The sequence below is a fragment of the Patella vulgata genome, chromosome 8, assembly GCF_932274485.2.
Source record: "Patella vulgata chromosome 8, xgPatVulg1.2, whole genome shotgun sequence".
In the NCBI taxonomy this organism is placed as follows: domain Eukaryota; kingdom Metazoa; phylum Mollusca; class Gastropoda; family Patellidae; genus Patella; species Patella vulgata.
The window spans coordinates 37,100,429-37,126,870 of NC_065886.2; the positions used below are offsets into that span (position 1 = coordinate 37,100,429).

General features: G+C 36.6%; 2 long non-coding RNA genes across 2 annotated transcripts; both read right to left on the minus strand.

The window, feature by feature from the left end:
• On the minus strand, window positions 1-4,636 carry LOC126829299 (uncharacterized). The gene is made up of 6 exons (XR_007683340.2): window positions 4,523-4,636; window positions 2,603-2,740; window positions 2,164-2,304; window positions 1,740-1,838; window positions 687-861; window positions 1-249 (listed from the first exon to the last, which is right to left on the minus strand). It is a non-coding gene; the product is annotated as an uncharacterized LOC126829299 (long non-coding RNA).
• Window positions 4,637-12,650: 8,014 nt separating this feature from the next.
• LOC130014146 (uncharacterized) lies at window positions 12,651-17,664 on the minus strand. The gene is made up of 6 exons (XR_008789161.1): window positions 17,567-17,664; window positions 16,899-17,042; window positions 15,670-15,810; window positions 14,925-15,023; window positions 13,637-13,811; window positions 12,651-12,939 (listed from the first exon to the last, which is right to left on the minus strand). It is a non-coding gene; the product is annotated as an uncharacterized LOC130014146 (long non-coding RNA).
• Window positions 17,665-26,442: the final 8,778 nt, after the last annotated feature.

Consider the following 26,442-nt stretch of genomic DNA (forward strand, 5'->3'; position numbering starts at 1 on the left):
TACGATAATTATTATATATATTTATTATCATTCAGATACTAAACTACAAAATTAATGATAGTGTTGAATTGATATTGAATTTGTTTAATATACCGCCAATAATTATTTTTAATATTAATAAGAATATACACATTTCACCATCAGAACTAATATCATTGTAACCGTGTTGAGAAAAGGTGGTATCTTGAAATTTGAATGGGTTTCGTCACTCTGAATAATACTTGCGTCGACAGATAAATGCAGTGGTCCCTGAAAATATATTATCAAGTGTGTACATGTAAACATTATTTAACTTTCCTTTCAAAAGTAAAATGAGTTATGTAGTTAAACTTCTTGTTTGTAAACGGGGAGATTACTCCACAATTTGCAAACACAAAAATACTAAACGTCAAATTGAGATCTTATCATAAAAAAAAACATGACTTTGTGATCGAGATTTGCCACTTGGACCAGGTCCGGATTTACATATTTGTATTATATCATGAAATACCCGGTGTTATGAGCTGTCACATTGCGCGACAAAATACTTTCAGTGGGGGCGGGGCGGGGCGGGGGCTTTGGCCAAAAGCCTACAATCTTATAGGTAAATACGGTCCTGGCTAGGATTGTAATAGTTTAATTTTAAGATCTAAGAATGAATTCTTGTACCATTTCAGAATTTCGGTTCCAATATAATTTTATCTCACCTCCTCCGCTTTCTCCTTCCTCTGTTGTGTACGGACGAATATTAATCATCCAATGTGACGTCACATTTATACAATGATCGGCGATTTCAGCACCAGCAAATTTTCTCAGGACGTCTTGGTTGATTGGTTCGGGTGTGTAGTCAAAACGAACTTTCAGTGGAGTTCTATCTTTGCCCTTATCAAGATAAGATTGGCATTTATAAATTTAAACAGTCTATCTCATGCAATGTAATTAATATGATATTATAACCCAGGGTTATTAACTGGGTTTGGGGCGTTGAATGTCCCAATTGTTAGCGCGTGCGCGTTGTATCATAATGTCTGGTATTGAGTCAACTGGCGTGGTGACAAGGAGTAGGGTCGCCTGTCCAACCTCGTGGGTTTTCTCCGGGTTCTACGGTTTTCTCCCATTTAAATAAAATTGAACCATATGTTAGTCCAGAAATGACCAAATTTGTGTCGAGTGTACGTTAAAAACCTTCTTCTCTTCTGTTCTTTCGCTTACACGTTCTTGTGTTGCCTGTGTGCATGTCAAACTGGTGTTCAGTACAGACCATGTTGTGTCTTATCGAAAATGTCCTATTCGTGTAAATCGGCAGGGGAAGCAAGCTTACTGCTGGCACCTAATAATTTGAGATTTTACATTTGCACTGTAAGAATTTTTGTTTTACAGTTGTTAGGTAGCATTCCAGAATGAATCTTGTTTAGAATAATATTAGATTGGAATCAACCAAATTGCCTGGCAAAAAAAAAAAAAAAAAAAAAACTATCGAAGGGTTAATACGTGTAATCTCCGGACTTGAACTAGTCTAATCTTTGATTCATTACACTTAGTCCATACGATATTTTAGTGGCATGTATAAGGTATTTCAGGTGACGAATATGTCTGACAATAAAAAAACATTTTCAAAACCAAGGTTCCGAAAAACCTGACCACAATACAGGACCGTATCATTCAACAAGAGCATACACTTCGAACTAGGTTTAATTATGACTTGACTTTAGGAGGTGCAACGTGCTCGTATAAAAGGAAAATAAGTTATTATTACTCACGTCATGAGATGACCAAAATTTCAGACCTTCATCAAACGTTTCATCAAGGCGATCGATGTAACATCGGTTAGTTGTCAAATCATAGAAAGCCAAAAGTTTCTGAAAATATATACATATGAAGATGCAAATAAAATGAAATGAATTTGGGTTACACCAACTGGGCTAATGGAGACGGTCATTCGTGTGCTATAAGAGCCATTTTGTCAAGACAGCTCCTGCTACTGTCTACTCTTATTGCGAATTCCATCTGTCAAGGGTTATATTATGTCCATGCCAATGTGTACGCGGAGCCTCAATATTTCGTCATGTCCTTTCACCACGTCCAAGAGGACGTTAAACCCCTTCTTCTCTTCCTCTCTTCTGTTCTTTCGCTTGCACGTTCTTGTGTTGCCTGTGTGCATGTCAAACTGGTGTTAAAACTTACTCGGTCATAGTTGTGAAGAGCATCCAGAGCATCTATTGGTCCAATTTGTTTATTGCTGACATAAATCAACTCCTTGTCGTAATCAACATGAATATGTTCTGGAATTTGGTATGCATCCGCTATGGCCGTGGCTTTGTATTCCTGTTAAATTGAATAAAGTTGTTTTATTCTAAAATTGCATTTCAGATTAAGAAATATTATACAGGCTGAATTCTTATATAGCAGTTTTATATATCTATTTGATATTTACAACTACATATTATTATCTCTTCTGTTAAATCACAATTTTGTTCCTGATTTGAATCTGTGAAAATAAACAGAAGTGCTAAGCAATTATATTTTTCCTGGTTATGGGATTGTGTTTTTTTTTTCAAATCTATAATTACATTATATACAATGTCGATTCTATAAATAAATCTACTTGATATCTTTAATTTACCTCTTTATCAAACAGGTGATTCTTATAGGCGGCAAAACCAAATGGGATAGCAGCAATAATAAGAAGTGCCACAACTACACCTGTTGCTATTATACACTTACGCTGTGTGGAGCGTTTAGAGATTATTTTTTCTGTATCCTGAAATAAAGAGAAGTAAGTTTTCACATTATTACCCATATATATGTTTCCTTAATACAAAATTAGAGAGAAATGGGGTTTAACATCCACTCGTAACACTCGTAACAAACTAGGTCATTTTGGGATTTACGCAATGGTTCAGTTTTATTTAACAGTGGGCCTGAGGGGGCGGATGAAACGGAGACGATAAAAAACCGTACAAGCGAAGAATTGAACCCACGCCTCTTGATTCAATGACAGACTCTCTAGTTTCAGTCGCATGCGTTAATTCACTACCCCCACCCTCACCCTCGATACATAAGCAAAATGTAATCTAAATGAAATGCCCACGAAAAAGAAAAACCAAGAAGGGGTCCGAACCCTGGACATTCTTGTTGCGGGGTATTTACCTGCATCGCCACTACTTACAAAATGTCAAATCATTTAGTTTGACTATGATGAATAAGTTCACACGTTGCATGGTAACAAAATGAAATGAAACGGGGTTTAACGTCCCACTGTTCTGCTACGACTGGGTTAATGAAGACGAGCATACGCCATACAGTGTGCTATTGGGGAACGGTTTCTCGGACAGCGGCGCTACGGCTTACTCTTATATCGAATTCTAACGTCAGGGGTTCTTTTACGTGCACACCAATGTGTACACGTGAGCTGGGTTTTACTTACCATCCGAACGACTAAATACGCTGCCCCTTGCCATGCTATATTTCCCGCATAACTGAAAAAGGGGGAACCACGTTAGAAAATCCCGATGAACTTTATCGGCCAACACCGAGATCGAACACAGGACCTCCATGTTAGCGAGCCAACGTCTTACTCACAGAGCCGCGGCGACTCCTTACATGGTAACACCATCGCTCGTACAATCATTGTTCACATAATGGTGGCCACGTTTAAACTGGTAGATTGTCAAGACAATATTTTTTAAATGGGTGATTATGTATTTAGTGGAGTGGTGTCAAATGCCAGTAGGTTTACGGTAATTCACTATCTCACGTGATAATGTGACCGGATACTTAATGGAGCGAAAATAAAGACAGTCACCAACAATATACTACTATGTTTTGTCAATAGGGCCCGTCATACATGTAACATTTAGAATCGCAATTAGCGAGGAAAGATATCTAATTACATTTTAAATTTAACTTTTGTAACATATGACTTGTCGAAACGGTTGGTTGCGTATTGTATGAAAAACAACATATAATTTGACTTGAATCAAGGACAAGCTAACGGGAGGCTGATATCCCTAGATATTAGATGACACGCATTTATTACTTTCATATAATGTACGCATTTATTACTTTCATATAACGTGTCAATTTAAAATTATCGACTCAATTAGAATCAGAAATATCGTGTCCCGAAGCATCAACAAATCAAATTGCAATCGAACTTCTATGTCTAATAAACATCTACACACCATTTGAACATTCCACCCCAAGTCGAAGCAGAGTTATTGTTTCCCTCAAATTTGTGACGACCAGACAGACGGACGAACGCATTGTAATAGTTACCTACTTTCTACGTAAGGCGGTTGACAAAACATCTGCACAAACATCTTAAGACAAGATACCGAAGGATCGCTATTGACATACATTCTAAAACGACGCCCTTGAAACGTTGCATTTCAAAACACCTTCACCTCTATTTTGGACCCTTTCAACTCTCAATTTTGACACATTTATAAATTTACTATAGTAACAATTCTAAATACAGACTAACATTTTACCATAGATTATTATTGGTAATTTTATGCTGAAAGTATCAAATTTAAATTACCTCTGGCTTCGATTGTAGATTCACCGCGGGTGGCGACATCGCGAATACTTTCTTTCGATGAAAACAAAATCTGGGATATGCGACTAAACGATCTGGGGCTTATAGAAGTCGTCATAAGGCGTAATGATTTCCACCAATCGCTGCAAGCGAGCAACAAATTGGTTGTTTGGGGTCATTTTGTTTTAACCTTTGCTTTCATTTAGACGCAATTTGTATTTAAATATAAATTATTACATGTCAGATATATGGCGTGGTTAGTATGTGATATATATATAATAACACTTTAACTTGCTGGGTTGGATGGCCGAATGGTTAGCACGTGCGCGGTGTATCATAAAGCCTGTCATTGAGTCAACTGCCGTGGTTTCGAATCCCCGGATGTACGTGATAAGGAGTAGGGTCGCCTGTCCAACCTCGTGGGTTTTCTCCAAGTCCTCCGGTTTCCCCCACTGCTAAAGACCCCTACGCGCAAGCGAATTATTGAAATGATACCAACCATACATCATTTTGAAGGTACTGAGGTGAGGAATATGACAATAAAAGTAACTCAATTTTTAAAATTTCCACAATACGACTCAATTTGCCAAATAATGAAAGGCAGTTAATCACGCAAAAATAGCTTGCTATTTCGTCTAGTTAAAGATACATTCCCGCGTACAACTGGGTGATTTGATGACATATTTGGACCAAAAACATATTCAACCTAATTAATTTATCATAATTTTGATTCAAATCCTGTCAAAACATTGTAATTGCCAAGGAAGACCCCCTGCTATAAAAATCGATCAAAAGAGGTCATGTTTGTGTCACGTGACTTACCTCTCTCGGTACCTATAGCAACGTGAGCAAAGTCAGAGGAGAATTCATTGTATACACAACACGATGTTGTCTTTAATCGCTGACTCTTTATTACAAATATCGAATCCTAATTAAATTCTTGCATTATCCACTGCCCGCGTATTATCTCAGAAAGTGCTGTACGTCTAACTCCTCATAAAGTTTATCAACATGTACACCAAGCGCTCAATCTTCGCGTGCAACCTTCGGCGTCACACGTGCAGGTAGTCCTAATCGTCGGACTGTCGATTAGGGGAACCCTTACATTTTTGTCCTGTATACGCTGCATGAGTGTTTTTCAGGGAATCCAGTATTTCTCTAGTAAGATTGAATGTCATAATTTTATTGGAAATAACCACCTGATAAATACTTTTCTAGGAACCTATCTTTAAATGGACGCGCCCGATTTTCATCACGTCGCTGGTTAGATGCGGAAAGCCCACATGCCAAAAACTCCCCACAGCCGACGTGTCACGCCTGCTCTCTTCTCTGCTACACATTTTATTAGCCTTGTGATCGTCTAGTATTGTCTCAGGTTATATTTGTACATTTTACTTAGGACTCCACTTTAAACGTTGTGAATTTGTCCTCAGCTTATAATTACAGGAATAACAATACTACAGTTCGTTTCTACATTTTTATGTAAAGCACTGGATACATAGGTTACAAGCATAGATTACAATAAAGTCATTCTCGCAATCCCACTCCCATCCAAACTCGCCAGAGCGAGTATGCTGATAGAAATTGCTACATCTACTCCCTAGACTTCTAAAATCAATTATGTGATTGGTCATTCATGCCAACTGACGTCACCTTACATACCAACAGGGATTATTACCTAATTCGGTTAACAAACACATTCCATTATACTATTAGTACCCTGACAATGAAGATGGCATATGAGAAATGTGTTTATTAACCTTATTTCAATTCATGTATCATATTATCACAGATTGTCTTGTTCCACGTGCCGTTTCGCTTGTCTATGAATCTAAACAATAAATAGCCAAGGTCATATTATTAAACATATGTGTTGTTTTGCAAAAATTGCGCCATCAAAACACAGTTAACATTTAAAAATTGGCATACGAATCACGTGCCTGAATGATATTGAGCGCCATTTGTAATGACACGACTCGATGAACTTGTCTAAACATATCTCAAGGGAGAATACTACCGATGTAGATTGGAATAACCAGGCGCCAAAGAATTCTACTCATTTGGGGCTTTTGGCGTATTTTGCCGAAAATAACTGATAAGAAATTACAGTAAAAATAGAAATGATTGAATGTAAATCAGTTTATATACATTCATATTACATTATTATATGAGTTGCGATCCATTTGTGTCTATCTCTAGGTTCCAAAGATTAAAGAATTGGCTCCTTTAAGTCACATCATGTGATGCGTATTAAAAATTAGATGAGTATCCTTGATCAAAATATTTCACTTGAACTGTAGTTGACGCTTTTTTCTTACAAAACTGTATTCCTACCCTTTCGGCACAGTTTTATTCCATTTCGACAAACGATATTTCAATTTTCAGCTCGATCGAACCTGTTAATAATCTCCGAGAAATGGTGCCCCAAGAACGACCGTCGACCAGCACTTTATCCATCTCGTACAGAATATGTGTTTTAGGGTTAGATATCATTCACGTGAAATAACAAATAATTAGGCAGGGGTTTTTTTTTGTTTCTTTTTACAGGCACAGCTGTAGCTTTCACCCGGCTTCAAATAACTGTCATCAACTTAATCATACGATAAAGACATAAAAACGGCGAACATCGAACCACGAAAAGAACAAACTGCTGGCATTGCGAACTAGCATAAAACAAACTGAAATTAAACAATTTGTGTAAACCAAGAACATAAAATTCGGACAAAATATCACAAGGCCTACTCGTGTGCAGATCTAAATTCCACATTATCCTGTTTGAATGAAACGCCATTAAAACACCAATACATGCCAACTTGCAGCAAACGGAAAACAAAAACTCTGCGACAAAAATTCTAATTAAGAAGATCCAAACTTACCAATGACATGAATCTTGATAGTTCAGAATCAGACAGTGAGCTTAGTCCATCAGATAAATCAGATCCGCAGTCTTAACAGAAAAATGCCGAATGAATTGAAAGGAAAGTTCAATAATTCACAATCATATCAAGATATTAACGTTGTCCCCACTCAACATGGGACATTACAACATGAAAACATTTGCGTGTTTAGTGTTGTGAGGGAGCAGTTACCAGAGGAGGTAAACAGTTGTGAAACAGAATTAAAAGAAAGGATTGAAAATGTCAGAATCATCACACTTCGGTTTCTCCGATTCATCCTAATTTCAAAATGCATTTATGTTGAGTTACCAGGCTACCCCAGCGTGTACGTGTAACTTTGGTGGCCTACCAATTTAAGTATTTAAGTGCTTGCAGTAGCCTACCAAATTAAGAATTTATGTTGAGCACAGTAGCCTACCAATTAAAGAATTTAAGGTTTGTAAGATTCAATGAATGTGTTGATGGTCACAATATAGTTTGCTGTAACTCTATGCAAAGACAGCATGCGGATGGCTTTTATGAATTAATAACACTAAACCATACTTGACTATGTGATTAATTTACATACACCTATGGTTATGACATTGTTGCAAGGGAGTGACCTAGTTATTTTGATATCGTATGCTGTCAGTTTAGACAGTATCGTCCAGTACTAAGTATTTATTTCACCATATTATAGTGCATTAAACATGCATTATATTCATTATTGCCTTCGGTATGCATTGATGATGTCAAAAGTACTGATATATTTGGATTCCTTGTTGAATTCCCTTTCCAGCAACACGAAAATTATTGACCCACTCGTTGCTGAGATATTGGAGTCTAAAGTGTGAAAATCACGTCCGTTTTTACTAAAATTGATATATCTGTTTTTTCTTTCAGAATAATGATTTATAAATGGGAGAAGAGTATAATATCACAGATGTATCAGCATATAGTTTAGAGGTGTGAATTCTCTCTTCGGATATAACAGACTTCGAATGATTCTTCAATTCTTTAATATACCGGAACATAAATATACATATATATATCGTCATACAGTACTGACAGGCCAGTTACTGCATTTAGTAAGGGATCCTAACTAGTGACTGCCATCAATGTACAAATTTGGTTATATTTAAAGAAAATTAGATAATAGGATAAAGGTAAATGTTGTAATTAAAACTGACATGTCGATAGATGAACAATGCATAAAAGATAAAACAATATAATAAATCAACAAAAACAATAGATGGGATTAACGTCGTTACCCAATGACAGCTTGAAATGGGTGACAGATTAACGACCTACTAGCCAGTTGATCTTAAAGTGGTTAATTTAAGAAATATTAATTATCTTAGCGATTGGCAGATTATCACACCATTATAATAGTTGCTGTACTATAGCGGTTAGTATGTGCATTCGTTCTGGGCTGAGATACATGGGGTTTCGATGAGATGACTGGATTGAGAATGACAAATGTAGGTTTATGTGTTAGAATTACACAGAGGGGGCTGTTATAATGTAAGTTTAATACATGTAAAGCAATGAGCTGAACGGTACTGAATGATTTGACAATCTTAATTACAATGTAGATTAATTAATATTCGTACCTGTAGTATAGTACCTTACTGACCTGATCATTTAAAGGGCTTACGGCTCAGACTCAATATTATACCGAGTCTTCGGGAGAACTAATACAAATGATTGGTCCATTCCTATCAATAGTGATGTTGTTATCTGATATGCAATATTTAAAACACATTGAACAATTATAAAACACGCGTGTACTTTTTCCCCTCCGATGTAATTTGCAATGGTACGCCTTGATGACATTTTATCTACTTGATGAGTGAGAGAATGGGGTTTAACATCCACACGCCTTGATAAATGAGGCTAAACGTCAGTGCGTAAGTTAAATGTCAAACCGTTTAAACTGGATTAACAAGGCCCGGGCGACTGTCATTCAATTTGAACTGCTCACTTATTTCGATGAATGTAAATCAGTTCACGTACATTCATATTACATTAATGTGTATTATTTGACCGATTTTAGTTCCCAAAGAATAGAGATTTAGCTCCTTTCACGTCTTCTTCTACAATAGTGTTATCACATACATTTGTTATTAGGGTCTTTATTAGAGAGAGAGAGAGAAAGAGAGATGGGGTTTAACGCCCACTCGACACAACTAGGTCATTTCGGGACTAACATATCGTTTAATTTTATTTCAATAATTCGCTTGCGCATAGGGGTCTTTAGCAGTGGGAGGAAACCCACGAGGTTGGTCAGGCGACCGGGGTCTTTATTGTATCCTGTCCCAATTAAATGTAGAAAATCTACAGGATATGCCTTGACATTTGGATAATATAGTGTTCATAGCCATAATATGTTGTTTCATATTGATATACAAGTCTATTTGGGAAAAGGCTGCAATTTAGAATGTTTATTACAACAATTCATGCATCCCCCGAGAATACCACGTATTGTATGACCTGATATAAAGGTCAACAATGTCCCGTGTTCATCTGTGATGAATAGAATAATGAATTGCGGAATACGTTTCACTCTATTAATAAAGCATGACAACACCACGATAATACTAAATATTATTTGCATTTTTGTTTACACACTGGTGCTTTTTTTTTATGTCCACACGTAGTTTGGGTGTGGGGGTTGGATGGCCGAATGGTTACCACGTGTGCGTTGTATCATAAGGTTTGTCATTGAGTCAACTGACGTGGTTTCGATTCCCCGGTTGTACGTGACAAGGAGTAGAATCGCCTGTCCAACTTCGTGGGTTTTCTCCCGGTCCTCCGGTTTCCTTCAACTGATTAAGACCCTACGCGCAAGCGAATTATTGAAATAAAATTGAACCATGTTAGTCTTGAAATGACCTAGTTTGTGTCGAGTGGACGTTAAACCCTATTTCTCTCTGGTTAAAGAGATAGAGGCTCGAGTTTTTGACAGATGTTTATAAAATAGGGTGCGATGATTGCAAACAATGAGAGAATGGTTCTTATTTTCAGTCTTTTGCGACATTTTGATCAAGAGTTATTTCCCCTGTCATTCCAACGGGAATATTTCTTGTTCTCTCGATAGAGGCTAAATTGTTTGAGGCTGTTGGAAGAATTGCTGTCATGAGAGAACGAACTCGATCGATTCACAGCACTCTGCTACCTACCATTTCGGAGTTATCCCCCACCCCCTTGTCCGAAAACGTTGTTAACATGATAGAGGCTACATATTGTAACCCGGTTAAATTTTAGCAATCTAGGACTTTCTGTTCCAGAATGCGAAGAAAAGATTGTAATCATCCCTTGGATAAGCTGTAGTTCGGGCATAGCTGTTACGTGGGCGATTTGCGTGGCTATCTGTTATTTTCCACAGGAAAAGAGTGTTCGAAACATTTTCCAATGGAAAATTTCCGAATATTATTTATTATTCTTGGACAAGATTGGCTAGGCTTTAGAATCTGTTTACTCCCTCAGACCTAGTCCCAAATCACATATCATCTGAAATATTTTTGCGACTACGGCGCCAAAAGCTCAGTCTCATAAATATTTTACGTAGCTCTCTGAAATTATTTCGCTACTACGGCGCTCGATTCCCTTATACCATCGTCCTACCACTCCTGATCTGATCTGTACTCTCTCATCACTATCATATTCACGGTTATAGTGAACCGCCCAGTTAGTAGTACAACTAGTGCGTGGAGCGACAGACTGTACAAATATACTGTTTACTCTCACAAAGCAGGCGGAATTGACAGGCAGATCTCAAGATTCTGTCCCATTTCTGATCCTCTTGTCCACAAACATATGCTCCAAACTATGACCTCAAAAGCCAAGATATTGACCCAAAAATTTTCTCAGTGGGAGATTCCCCAAGACCCCCACCCCCTTCAGATTGCTCAGTTTTATAGTCACTGTTCTAAGGCTGACAAAAAAATCAATAACAATCATAATGTGACATCAACTTTATGTCAACTGAATAAAACTGCTTTTTGGCGAGATAATCATCGGCGTACAACTATATAGGCAATACGAGCTATACCGGATCGCTCAGACAGTGTTATAGCCAGTATTTTGTTGACATTCGTTGTGGGGTACGATTGTGAATGGCTCCCTAGATTTGGAAGTGCCCCCACCCCCATACACTGCTTCTATATCATCTACTGCTAACAGGTCCACTTTGCACCTAGGGCGCACCACTTTAATTGCCTTAAATATGCCGTGAAGACTGTTTTCTAGTCACTTTCTCACCTATGGCACACCACTTGACATCCTTTAAATGCAGTGATTTGCCGAAAATCGTTTCCCAGTCGCATATAGCCTATGGTTGAACATAACCAAGGGTCAATCCAGGCCCGGTCTATCCAGCATGTCACATAAATTCTGTATAATAACATTTTCTTCCGGACAACCTTGCATACTATTTTTTTTTATCGTAACCACACCTGGTACTTAATATTTAAAACTGTTTACGTTTTACGTTTAAATTATACGCTTTGGGCACATGAAACTATATACTAATTGTGCGTATTAAACTATATTAAGTGGGCACATCTATAGATATACTAAGATGTCATCTGCTAAACGTAACAAGATGAAGGTCATGGCGTCGTTTTTCTGTTGTGTATGGTGGGTATTTCCAACCACTAGTATACTCGAATATACGGCCGACATGTTTTGATAATTTTCATCGCTTTCCGCGAATTTTGGTTACTTTTAGTATGTTGCGCATACATGAGTACTGGTTTGATTACTGAAAATAAATCTTGAGATGTAATTTGCTGCAGTTTATACACTAAATTGAAATATTTAGACCCGAGATCGTCCAGGAGACTTCCTGTGTTTGACCCAAAATTATTTGCGCATCTGTAACTATTATTTACTCTTTGAGTCCCACTGAAATCGCACCAGAGTTCTTAAAGATACAAGTATTAACCCATGGGTATTAACCCATCACTGTGCCTCGACATTTCTACATGTAGTCCCTAACGATGACCATCTTATAGTTCTGTTGTTTCGATCACACACTTGTAGGTGACATGGCAACCCTTTTTTCTTATTGATCAAAGGGGCTTGTCGTACAAATTTATCACTCTCGTTTTCATACATCAATAAATTAAAGTCACGATTTCTGAATTAACAATTACATTATTAATATCGTTAAAATATTCAATAAAATGAAACAGATGTTCTCTACATATGAATGAATACATTTCTATGCTAGGAAAAGGTATTATTATCGTTAAAATATTCAGTAAAATTATTTGAATTATTTGAATAAGTACATTTCTATGCTGAAAAAAGGTATTATTATCGTTAAAATATTCAATAAAATGAATCATCAGTTATTCTCTACAATTATATGAATGAGTACATTTCTATGCTGGGAAAAGATATACATATTTACTACTAGAACTAAAAGTGTTGTAACTGTGTAGATAAAAGATTGTGTCGTTAGATCGTAATGGATGTCATCATCTTAAGCGCAATACTCACTTGCACAGCAAAACACTGGCTCTGTTGCTATGCGCGCTGAAAAACACAAGAAAATTTCGGTTTGCAATAATTGTTGGGTAACAATATTCTAGTCAATACATGAATATGTCTGTTGTTGGGTGGGGATGGGGGAGTCCTTATTCGTATATCAAGAAATACTGAATTTACACCATACCTAATTCGGACTATTTTAAGCTCCCATAATCAGTATTGTTCTATAGTTTAATTAGACATATAAAATGTATGCTCTTTAGCAAGAGCAAACGGAATACTTTGGATTCAATAATGATAAACTGAATGCACTGAATGAAGATGACACGAACAAGGAAGCTTAAATAAAATAAAATGAAATGCGGGTTAAAACTATATGCCAAAACCTGCAAGAACTCGAGCGAAAACCCTTCAAATGATTGACATGTAAATCTATATTTTTATAAGGTTTTTACTTATATGGGGAGATAATCACGCATTCTTGCGGGGTATTAGACATGTCCTACTTGATTGAAATATTCAAATTGAATTTGGGGTATGACGCAGATTTAAAATTGATACATTATAATTGTGAAATATACAATATACAAATGGAGTGTTACAATTGAGAAAACATCAATTGCTAAAAAGACACCAATCGGCATACTGAGGATAGCGTTCTTAAGGGATATTTCTTGTGCCAGTGCAAGATTTCTGTTCCTTCAAAAACTGCATGTCCAATATTTTGAAATTTACATCTCACCTGCACGCCTTTGTCTGTTTTCTGATGTGTACGGCCGAATATTAATCATCCAGTGTGACGTCACATTTCTACAATGATCTGCGATTTCAGCACCAGCAAATTTTCTCAGAACGTCTTGATTGATTGGCTCTGGTGTGTAGTCAAAACGAACCTTCGGTGGAATTCTGTCATTGCCCTAATATCAAGATAGCAATGAAATTTGTGAACATAAAATAGTCTCTGTTGTCCAGTGTATTATGATATTGTTTCCCCAAATTATTCACTGAATTCAATAGTTTTTCGCGTACATGTATATTGCTCTTGTGTTGTCCATATACATATCTGACCAGTTATGGTATCTATTTTATTGTATATAGTGCAGGCCACTCGAATCTCTCCCATAAGTGTTAAGGCCTGAGCGAAGTTTGCTGCTAACATAAAACAATCTCTAAGAAATGAATTGGGGTTTAACGTGCTACTGCACCGGCTGGGCTAATAAAGACGTGCATACGGCATATACAGTGTGTATGAAGGGAAAATGTCGTTATGACAGTCTTATTTCGTTTTTCATATGTCAAAGACTTCTTTTACATGTGACTTCGGTTTTCGTCCAATCCGAACTACTGTACGATATGCCTTGTCAGACTCTGCGCCCTACACCACTGACAAGGGTGTACCATGGTGGAAAATCCCAAAAACGAACAATGGACGCCCTGCTTAGCGAGCCAACGTTTTATTAACTGAGGCACCGCGACTCCCCAATCTAGCACTTACCTTATGGTATCTTAGTTCCCAAGGTTAGCATTCTTTTAGTTAGCAAGTAATGTAATATTTGCGATGTCAGTGTTTTGTTTCTATGAAATGAAATCGGGTTTAACGTTTTTCTGTTCTGCTCCGACTGGCCTAATGTAGACGGAACATTTTTTATAAATTGTCGTCTTTTGTCCTCTACATTCCAGAGGGTTTAACGTCCACTCGACACAAACTATGTCATTTCGGGACTAACATATTCAATTTTATTTCAATAATTCGCTTGCGCGGAGGGGTCTTTGGAAGTGGGACGAAACTGGAGCACCCGGAGTAAACCCACGACGTTGGACAGGCGACCCTACTCCTTGTCACGTACATCAGGAATTCGAAGCCACGCCAGTTGACTCAATGACAAACCTTATGATACAACGCGCTAACCATTCGGCCATCCAACACCTCCAAAAGTAAGAGTTCACTGTGAAATCGCCCGTTTGTAAAAGACAGTTTTACCACGACGCTGACATGGTCGAATGAAAAAAAATAATATTTTTTTACTCACGGCATGAGATGACCAAGATTTCAGACCTTCATCAAACGTTTGATCAAGGCGATCAATGTAACATGTGTTAGTTCTCAAATCATAAAAAGCCAGAAGTTTCTGAAAAATATAAGTTATGTAGATGTACAATTTTGAGGAAACGGTTACAATATAAAAGATTTCTATATAGATATATGGATCTCTAACAAAATGTATATCCGAATTTGATCATTGGTTTTTAAGAAGAAAAAGAGGCGTTTTTTTCTGTGCAATAGTTCCATTGTAACACCCTTGTTGTCCTTTTACCCCTATACTGAACATTAGGGTGTAAAAGATAATAACAGCTTTATGGATAACATTCACTAGGTTTATGATAACGTTGAGCGTACCCTCATTGAAACGTTGCAGTTAATCATAACGACGTCTTTTGTTATGTATCTCTTTCACTAAATGCCCTTTAAAGATAGTGTACAGGCTAATAATAAAAATGTGTTAGGTATGTGGCATCCAGTGTGAGTACACGAGAATTCTTTGTTCTAAGTAGGATGTACAAGTAGTTTCGATAATCGGGTGATAGGGTTATTTCAAAATAATAATTCAATCTGTCTCCTTAAACTAAAATATGTACAAAACGGCCTGTTATCTGACGGCTAGGATCACAGTATCTCTCAATAACATGGCAGCATTCCTAATATATGTTAACGTATTCAAGATTCAGGAACAAAGACTTATTCATGGCATAACGAGAATACTTTTAAAAACTTACTCGGTCATAGTTGTGAAGAGCATTCAGAGCATCTATTGGTCCAACCTGTTTATTGCTGACATAGATCAATTCCTTCTGGTAATCAACATGAATATTTTCTGGTATATTGTATCCATCCGCTATGGCTGTGGCTTTGTATTCCTATTATTGGAGACGAATAAAGAACTGTTGTGGAAATCTTCCCAGATGGACGAAATGAATTAAATTTGTGGAAATGCCCCCTATATATGGTACGAATTGATTTCCCAGTAAAATCTTACAAAGTTGAATTGTGATTGTCATCGGGTAACAAGAAATATTATACATGCCGAAATTCATATTAGAAAGCCATGATTCCCACTTCCAATATGTTAGCTTTACGTTAACAATTTATATCTTTTGTTTAGTATAGTACAATGCACCAAGGTGGGGAATATAACGTAAACTATAATGTTCTTTCTTGAAATTAGCTGCCCCGTCTATCAATTATATTTCAACTATTCGTTAATTTTAGTCTCTATCATCCAGAACAATATTCTACGAATATTAGTCTGGATGCGTTGTCAACATTTGAGAATAATATGTCATCGGCTAGGTTATCAGGTCTTTGACATTATCATAGACAAAGTCTAAGCAAGGTAACTTGACCTAAAACAAGATGTTGACGCCCATGACATTAATTTAAGAATGCCATTTCAAAAAATCCATTTGATTGCATTGCCAGTTCAATATCCAACACTCTTCCTTTTTTTACTCTAAAATTTCTCTCTTCATGGGCCATATATATATATATTTTTTTTTTAAAATTAATCCTAATTCGTCGTCACGGGTCTTGTTTGTTTATATATATATTAATGCAAGAAATATGGGACTTCTTGCAGGAAGGGGCGCAACTCTTACTTGACTTTGTCAAATATACTGGATAATCAACCACATTAAAAACCAAACTCATGGTTTACGCATGGGCAATGGACTTTCCGTCAAATATTGACAACGGTCCCAGACCGTACGTTGAAGACTAGGGGATTCTGGGTGACCGAGACTACATTAATTTAAAACCTGGCTTTTTCAGTAACTAACAACTGAAATGAAATCTGAATTAAAATAAAGAAGTACATGTATTTCGCTGTTCTTGATACGATATATTAATTTGGAAACCAATTATATGTATTTCAAATCTATAATTACATTACATGTATATATAATAAATGTCGATTCCATAAATAATTTTAAATATATCTTTAATTTACCTCTTTACTAAAAAGATGGCGATTGTATGCCACAGAACCAAATGTAGTAGCAGCAATAATAAGAACTGCCACAACTAAACATGTTGATATTATACACACACGATGAACGGAGCCGCTAGAGCTTATTATTTCTACATCCTGAAACTGGAATAACCTCTAACTCAATATCATCAATAATATTCTAAATTGAAAACACAAATTCAATATTGACCCATTGCACTCAATATTGATATTGTTGTCTAAACCGGAAAATATGTTAAAAATTGAAGTGTAAATCACATTCTATACATTTTACAGTAATATCTGTTTTTAAGGTTCTAATGAATCGAGTCCGTAACCATACCATGGTCGACCATTTTATATGAAAGTAATAGCCACGAAGACACACTTATAGAATCATAACGTATATAACAAAAACACAATAAAATAAAGAAGAGCACACACTTTATAAAGTAATTGAATGACATATCTACTTTTGAACTATTAAAGCAAGAACGACCAACTCTTTATCTAAATCTTGCACAATGCATTTTTAAACTGCCTCTTCCCCCAAAAAAACAAAACAAACCCACCCACAAAAACAAAGGTATAATTTCTTACATAATAGAACATTTTATCAAACAATATCACTGACGATAATTATGTTGAAAGTATAAAATTCAAATTACCTTTGGTTTCGATTGCAGATTCGACACAAGTGGTGACATGGCTAACACTTTCTTTCGGCATACACAAAATCTGGGATATGCAACAAAACGACCTAGCTAAGGTTTATATATAATCCGACAAGGATGATGGCGTGTTTTTGTTTTATAAATGACTTCTACCAATCACTGCAAGCGAGCTAAAATGAGGTTGTTTTCCTGTACCCGCTATTTTGATTTGTATCAATTTAAAATTTCCATAAATCGCTGCAAGCGAGCTCTGAATTATACTAAAACCGACCTAAATGTGTAATCATACTTTCGCAAGTTGAGAATTTTTTTTGTAACATTCTGACTTATCTAAAGTCAGGTCACCCGGTCAACCAGAATTATCTTCTGTATTGACCGGTTGAACAATCCGCATTTAATATGTCACTGTATTTCTGTTTTTTGTTTGTTTGGGGGTTTTTTTTGACAATTTTCAGAGACTTCTCTAGTACACAAAGCAGTTTTCTCTTGATGTCTGCGTGTGTTTACGGAGTTGACGTCTTTCAGCAATTAATAATGGGAGATGGTGAAGGATGCTTATTCGGGGTTTCAAGTATGTCGCCGAATGACATCCATCCATTGAGATTCTGCAAACGCTAAATCTCTAAAACATAGTGTAGATGTTCTCTCCGATGAGACTTGAAAAGCTAGCTATCCGCCCCTTATCTTCTACTGACTCAAAAGCTCTTCGCCTGTTTTAGAAAACGTAAAATTAATATTTAAAATACGTGAGTGATTGACTGATTTATATTTATAGCCATTTTATACCACAATTTGATAACTGTAATGTCGTATACGTTAACGTGTTATATGCGGTTAGATCGCAATACTGAGTTTGTATACCAGTGTGCCACGTCTTGGTAATTTTTATTTTAGCCCACACATTCCATCCTTGAGGCATTGCAGTTTGGACAGTACCCCATCTTCATTTAGCCTTGATGGAGCAGAAATGTAGGATGTAATTCATATTTCATTTCGACAGTACCACACGATACGTCATAACATTCAAGTCCTCCTACACCCAGAAGATACACATTTATTCAAAATTTAAAATAACAAGAATGAATTTATTGATAAGTATATCAAATATCAAGGATGGTCTTGCATGACATGATATATGGGTGAACAATACTGTCAACAATATAGTAAATAATTGTGTGATATGTTCGACTCTATTAGTAAAGTATTATGACGAACAAACACAACAACAATACTAGAAAGTATTTACAGTTTTAGCTTAAAAAATGATAATTTTATTATTTTGACCTGTAGAATATGTAAAATAGTTTTTTCGCGGCAAGTTGACATCGTAAAATCCTTAAAAATCAGCATTTTGGTTCTTCGCCATTATTGATTTAGATTACTCATAAAGTGTCAAAAGAATCAGTCCACCACTCACAATTACACTGACCATATACGGGTGATTGCAGGCACTAGACATATAATAATTTAGAGTTTGTAACAAAGGGGACCAACACCGGGATTGATCATAAATTCCATTGTAGAAATAAAATCTCAAATGTATCAATTCATTAATTTCTTTCTTAATCCGATTAAAACACAGATCCTATTTCATTTCGTTTTTTAAAAGTATAAAAAAAAATTAATAAAGATCTGTATTTTAATTAGATTGTTTATTACTTAATAAAGAAACTTTATAACAAAAGAGTTAAATGTTGTTCAACATAACGCCATGCTTAATTAAACCAACTATTCTCGTTAAATATTTCGGGAGCCACGGTGGCTAAGTGAATAAGATGCAGGCTCGCTAGTTTGGAGGTCGCGGGTTCGCTCCGGGTGTTGACCGAGAAAGTTCATCGGTGGTTTCCCCTCGTCAGTGGTGCAGGACGGGGAGGATCTGACAAGGACAGCTGTCTAATCGTTTGGATGATATGGAAAACCAAAGTCCTGTGTACACATTGACGTGCACGTAAAAGATTCCCTGGCAGTTGGAGTTCGATATAGTTGTACGTCATAGCGCCGATGTGCGGGCAAAATTCGCCTACACTGCATGGCGAATGCCCACCTTCATTAGCCCAGTCGGAACAGAGCAGTATGACGTTAAATTCCATGCATTCATTAAATGATAAAGAGGGCAAATTAGAGTAAAAAATATACAGATGTGTTGGTAAACAGGATGTGAAAATGCAATGTACCATGAATACAGATTAGAAAATGACTAGAAGGTATTTAACTTTAAATTATGACAACCCATTTATTGTTCAAGTTAAGAAAGCATACACACACCCGGATCAAACATAATCACCATCCGCATGGAAATACAGCCCACAGGGCAGCTATACCCCGACAACAAAGATAGCCTCAGACAACATCCTGAATGTGGACCAAATTTGATACAAGTGCCATCTAATCAAGAAATCTGATCTATATTGTATTCACAAGCTTTGTTTTATGAAAAAGGGGTGTAATTGGTTTAATATACTTACAAGGTGACGACCAGAAAAAAGAAACATGACAAAATGTCATGTAATTCATCTTAAAGGGCGTGTGGTTCTATTTTTTTAACCTTGACATAGACAACCAGCGGCTGCCAGGCAGGATACGCCCACATTTTCGAGAGATGGATAGAGAACAAGCTGAAATGAAATGAAATGAAATGGGGTTTAACGTCCTACTGTTCTGCTCCTATGCTGGGATAATGAAGACGGGCTAAAACGAAAGTGATTTTTCCTACAATCAAGGGCCATAATTCAGGAAATTACAATTCGATATGCGCAAATATCGAAAGGAACCGAGATCTTTGGGTTATAAACTTACATTTCAAGTTTCAACAAAATCGGATACAAATTGTGACCTCTATAGGGTCCACAACCTTTTTATACCATATTTTTACGCTATTTGAGAACGAGGGGCGGCCATTTTGTCTGTCAGTTTTGGGCCGATTTTCACGAAATTCAAACTCAGTCGTCCTTAAGGTGTAACGGTGATATAATAATACGGTCTTTTAAATCGGATAAAAAATTATGACCTCTATAGGGTCCACAAGCTAAAAACGCGATTTATCGTACAATCAGGGGCCATAATTCAGGAAGTTACGGTCCGATATGCGCGAATATCGACAGGAACCGAGATTTTTGGGTTATAAACTTACATTTCCAGTTTCAACAAAATCGAATAACAATTGTGACCTCTATAGGGTCCACATGAAAATGTGGGCGTATAAAAAAGGGTTCTAAGAGCGCATATTAATGGTTAATGTATGTACAGTGATCTATATTCAATTTTTGAAAAAAAATATTGCAATTTCTTATCATTTATGAAACACGTGCACAGTTCAGATTCAACGACAGTCGTTTACACCCGCTTAGTACATTCTACACGTTTTTAAAATTATTATTTTGGAGTTTGTGAATCAGCCATTACTAATTACTTCCACATTGTGGTGTAGGATATGTTTTATTTGTTCATTACATAATGGAACCCAAAACCATAGGATACGCGACTCGTGTATTGATTTGAAAAAGGGTTAATTGTATCTTAAAGATTGGATATTAGGATCCTAGTTTCAAAACACGATAACAACACCGATATTAAATAAAACTGATCAATATTGAATTCTAATGCTCGAAAATATTGAGACAAGAAACATTAATAGATATATGCATATGAAAAACTATCCATCTTCAACAAATTCTTTTGAGAGAGAGAGAATAGGGGTTTAACGTCCACTCTACACAAACTAGGTCATTTCGGGACTAACATATAGTTTCATTTTATTTCAATAATTCGCTTGCGCGTAGGGGTTTATTTAGCAGTGGGAGGAAACCAGAGGACCCGGAGAAAACCCACGAGGTTGGACAGGCGACCCTACTCCTTGTCTCTTTTGAAAGAATAACTACATGTAATCTGACTAAATATATACAAATACATTTTCTATTTTGTCTGGAACGACATTCTACAATGTGATTGTCTTTCCCTTTAATATTTTTGATTTCAAGATTTTACCCTTGTAATGTTTAAACTCTCGGTAGGCCCTGATGTATGTTTTTCGGTTTATGAATCTAGACAAGGAAGTTATGACACGTAGACGCAGCTTAAATTTCAAAATGTTTTGAGGCAAAAAGTAAAGATAAACATTTTTTTTCTTGTAGTGGCATATACCCTCTCTCGGGCCATTGAAATGTGACCTTTTTACTCAATAGCCGAGTTAAGTTGCAGGGTAAGCTCCAGCGGCCGGTACTTGGTTGTTATAAAGTCCATTTCCAATAGATATAAAATTATTTTCTTATACTATCTTTATTTCGTCAGAACTATCTTGTATGAATACTACTGCTTAACCACTTTTGTTGTACGGAGTTTAAAATATTAAAAAATGTTGTCTGTCCTAGAACAAATGCTTATTTTCACATACAATGTTCTCTGTATCGACGTTTTGTATTTTTTTTCAGTAATGTGTGATGATTTCTCATCCGCAGATCGTAGATTTCGGACATTTGAGGCTGTGCTAGTCGGAGCGTTAAATTTCAACTATACCTACATGATTTACATTTACATTGCCATTTGTCAACGTATTTATAGGACACAATTATATTATTTACGCCTGTCAATAAGATAAGGGTCAAATTATTAGCCTAAAGTGGTGTCCAATGTATAGGAGCTTTTACGGGTTTCCCTTTTGACGTCATTTTCGGTCATGCGCAGAACCTGGCCTTATTCGAAGACTGAAATCCATAGGTTATTGTGTGCTTTTTTTTTGTGAAAATACCGTCGTACAGTAAGCTTGTTCTACATAAAACGAAACCGATCGCCATTTCTACATACGTGTAAGGTTTACCGACCGATGTCAGAAACCGATATTGACAAAAACTTCGATGTAGAAAAGATACGGCAAGTTTACCAAACCCGTAATGGCCGTATGCAATTGAGGAAAACAAGTGGATGACTGATCCGTGCTCATGGCGCGAACTAGAATTTGGTCAGGTGTATTACGCATTTTACGACCAAACAGATGTTATCTATTAATTACAGGACTATTAACACAAAAGATTTAAATGGTCTACCCTATTTACATTCAACTGCCGGCTGGACAGTACGTGCGAGGTCGTCTGCTTTTGCGCTGCATTACAAAAAAACCCACGGTACTATGTTGGTCCTTGAGGCTGTCGACTTAAAAATAATCCCAGGTAATAATACTATAAATAGTATGCAATATGCAAATAGGATTGTTTATGCGAGCGGTTAGCCCAGTGATTCTCAACCAGTGTGCTGCGGCACACAGGTGTGTCGCGAGATCTTCCTAAGTGTGCCGTAAAATTTTGAACGGTACACTAAGACAATGCGAAAAACCACGTGATCCCAATTAAGTATTCACTGGTGTCTACTGATAATTATTTAGTCTAAGTCATTCTATGTGTCTATGACTATAGTCTGTGTCTACGGTTGTACGCCGTCTGACTTACCATGTTTTTATTTTGCAAAATTTAGCCAGGTGTGCCGCTATTTTTTCATCTGCTCCAAGGTGTGCCGTTGGCAAAAAAAGGTTGAGAATCACTGTGTTAGCCAATAGCTACTGTAAATTTCCCCGCGTTTAGACGGCTCTAACCCAATGATAAAATAGTTGTGTGATGCACGGAGTAAAACCTTAGCCATTTTTATAAAATTTCCCCTTGGTGGAATATGAATAACAGAAAGAATAAAACGATGATCAAGCTGAATCTGTGAATATTTTATAAAACCTTTTTTACTTATGTAACCACATAAATCGTCTTGGCTCAGCTTTTGACAGTCAGTTTATCTCCATTGTCGCAACCAAGAATTAAGAACGATATATTTGTGTCCATTTCATCAATTTCTAATTCAGTATTAGGTTTAGAGAACAACTGGTGAATGCAAATATATAACTGGACTCGATGCATTCTACACATAATTATTTTTACAGCGTGATTATTATTTGTTCTTTTCTTTAGATGTGCTACTGTCCTGCTTAAATTTTAATATCGTCTTGAATAATTCTTTCGTGGAACCGCAGGTTACCATCTCTAATTAGGCCTACCCATTCTATTATTTACTCTTATTCTCTATTTGGTGGCATTTTACAACCAAACAGATGTTATCTATTAATTGTTTGCAGTAAAATTAACACAAAACATATAAATCGGCTTCATAGAGCAATGCATCTTTGTTTATGCTTTTGCGTACAGCGGTCAACTGGGCCGTGTGCGGGTTTTGCATGTATCGTCTGCTACAACGCAGTATATCGTCAATAAAACGAAAAAAAAAAGATTTTAGACATGATTTAAAATCGGTAATTTATTACGAATGTTACACGCATCTTACAACAAGAGTGGCATTCAAGAATACGTTTCTATTGAAAGAAAAAGACTAAAAAAAACGTTTTCCTTAGCATTTACCATGTTAAGATACGTGATGAAAAGGGCCAGGCTAAAAATAGACACCGGAAGTACGTCACGCGTAAAAGCTCCTATAGGTAGCAGAGGAGGCACATTTCCACCAGGATAGAAATTAGCTTTACTGCATGTTGTTTAAACCCAACTTTTGTTTTAGTAGACCTGGGATTTGATCTTGCTAGGTCACAGGCTTTCGTTAACCTAGATTGGGTAACAGAAACATACCGCAAACGATTCAGAGCTTTTAATTGCTTGAGACAAAACATTTTCTTATGAAGTTGAAGCGGCCCTCTAACGATGTGTCCTAAAACCAACTCATGATTGTGGACTCAGCCTAAACTGACTCCCTGCCAACAAATAAAATTAAATGGATGCCCCCATTCCAATCCTTATCGGTATGCAAGGCTACCGACTGTGTCGACTATGATAGACCAACAAGAGTAAAATAAAACTTATTGTTAGTTCGGTTTTCATCATCCTGAGTGAGGTCTGTATCACTACTGCCCCGGGACTGTATAGCGCAGTGGAAGCTTACGTCTAGGCCTTGTATCCATTCATTTGGTCTGATATGTGCGTTTTTTGTTTGTGATGTCTGTATATGGTGTCTTGTCCGTAGATTTGTCTTGTGTAATTGTTTGTGTGTGGTGCATTCAACCTGCACTTTTTATTAACACTCGTCGTAGCCTTGGTATTTCTTCAATACTGATTACAAGACAATGTCTTGGGTAGTGGCAATCTGTTTCACAGCGGTAATGCAAAAACCTTATTTTAACTCTGTACATAAGGACTAATCCTTACTGTCACGTGCAGTATAGGACTAGGTCTGACGACTCATCATACGGCGTTGATAACACATGCATTGTTTACATAGGAGAAAGAATTGGTGCAGTTTACGCATTCGCGTACTATTTTATGTACCCATTTACACTAAATATATGAAATATATTTTTTTATCCAGAAATACCCCGAACACCTATATATTTGTTTCTTAAAAATTAAACAAATTGTTTAGAAGAAAAAAAAAATATATTGAGAAATAACCCGCCCCGGCCAAGCGAATATTTACTGGTGATAAGTTTGAGGTAATATAACAGCATGATCTATAATAATTCTACCAATGGTTCTTTATATCAGGAATGGGCTGAGGGAAGTCTTGGGTAGAAAACCAACAAAGCTCTTGGCGTTCGCGAGACAGTCGCTAAATTCTGGAGAGACCGCCAAGGTTCAAGCTGGATGGATTAGACCCCATAGGTTTTTAGGAGAGCTATCATGTAGTATGTTCCGTCAGTAACTCGATCTGCAAATTTTGGGCTGGAGTGAAAGACATGTTAATTTTAAGTATTGTAATGTAACCCAAGCTTGTAACCCATGTATCCAGTGCTTGATATACAATATAGAGAGAGTGAGAGAGAGAGAAATGGGGTTTAACGTCCACTCGACACCAACTAGGTCATTTCGGGACTAACACCTGGTTCAATTTTATTTCAATAATTCGCTTGCGCGTAAGGGTCTTTAGTAGTGGGAGGACCCGGAGAAAACCAATGAGGTTGGACAGGCGACCCTACTCCTTGTCACGTACAAGCGGGGACTCAATGACAGTCCTAATGATGTACCAAAAATTGTCTGAAGTCAGAAATCGAACGGAAATCAATATTGAAAAACACCGTAAAACGAAACCAAACAGGACCATCCGTAATCGTCAATGTTCAATAACTAATCGCCAGAAGTAAGAAGAAGGGCCACCCTGTGTCACAATAATAGAGATAAAAATAAAGTATTCTAAAAGTGTAAATATGTGAGTACAGCAGTAAACAACAATATTATCTGTTGTTATTACAGCGCCTTAAACATACATTATGCAAGAGCTAAATCTGCCTATTGCAGGCCATTCTTTAGGCCTGAAATGTTATATAAACTATTAATTAGATATTTATTAACAAAACAAAGCCATAATCAACTCTCAATGGCATCGGGATACTCCAGATTTTAACTAGATTAGAACGGTTCGCCATTTAAAAATTTAATTTAAAAATGGGAAAGCGAGGCTAAGTCTCGAATATACCAGTGTCCTGGTTAAGAATATGCACACATCTTGTCAAAAATACAAACAGTGATAAAATGGCTCAGAATGAAGTAATTTGAATGAAATTCTCAATATTTTCTTTTTTATCATCTATTTTGAATTGTTTTTAATAGATCAGTATGTAGTTGACACAATATAAAATAACACCGCAAGCTAGTAAAGTAGTTGGTGCAATCTAAAACAAAATGACTACTTTTTTCAATTCCAGAAGACTTCTGAGAGGTTGACTAAACTTGTTTTACTAGCGGATTTGTCAAAACGCTGTTGTGTTCTTTAAACGATTCCTAGATCACAAAATTCATTCGGGAAAAACAGTATTTGGTATCTTGCACAAGGAAAATAGATAACACTACTGAGACCAAGAAGCCTTAAAACTTCTTGACTGCATTCTACAAAAGTTA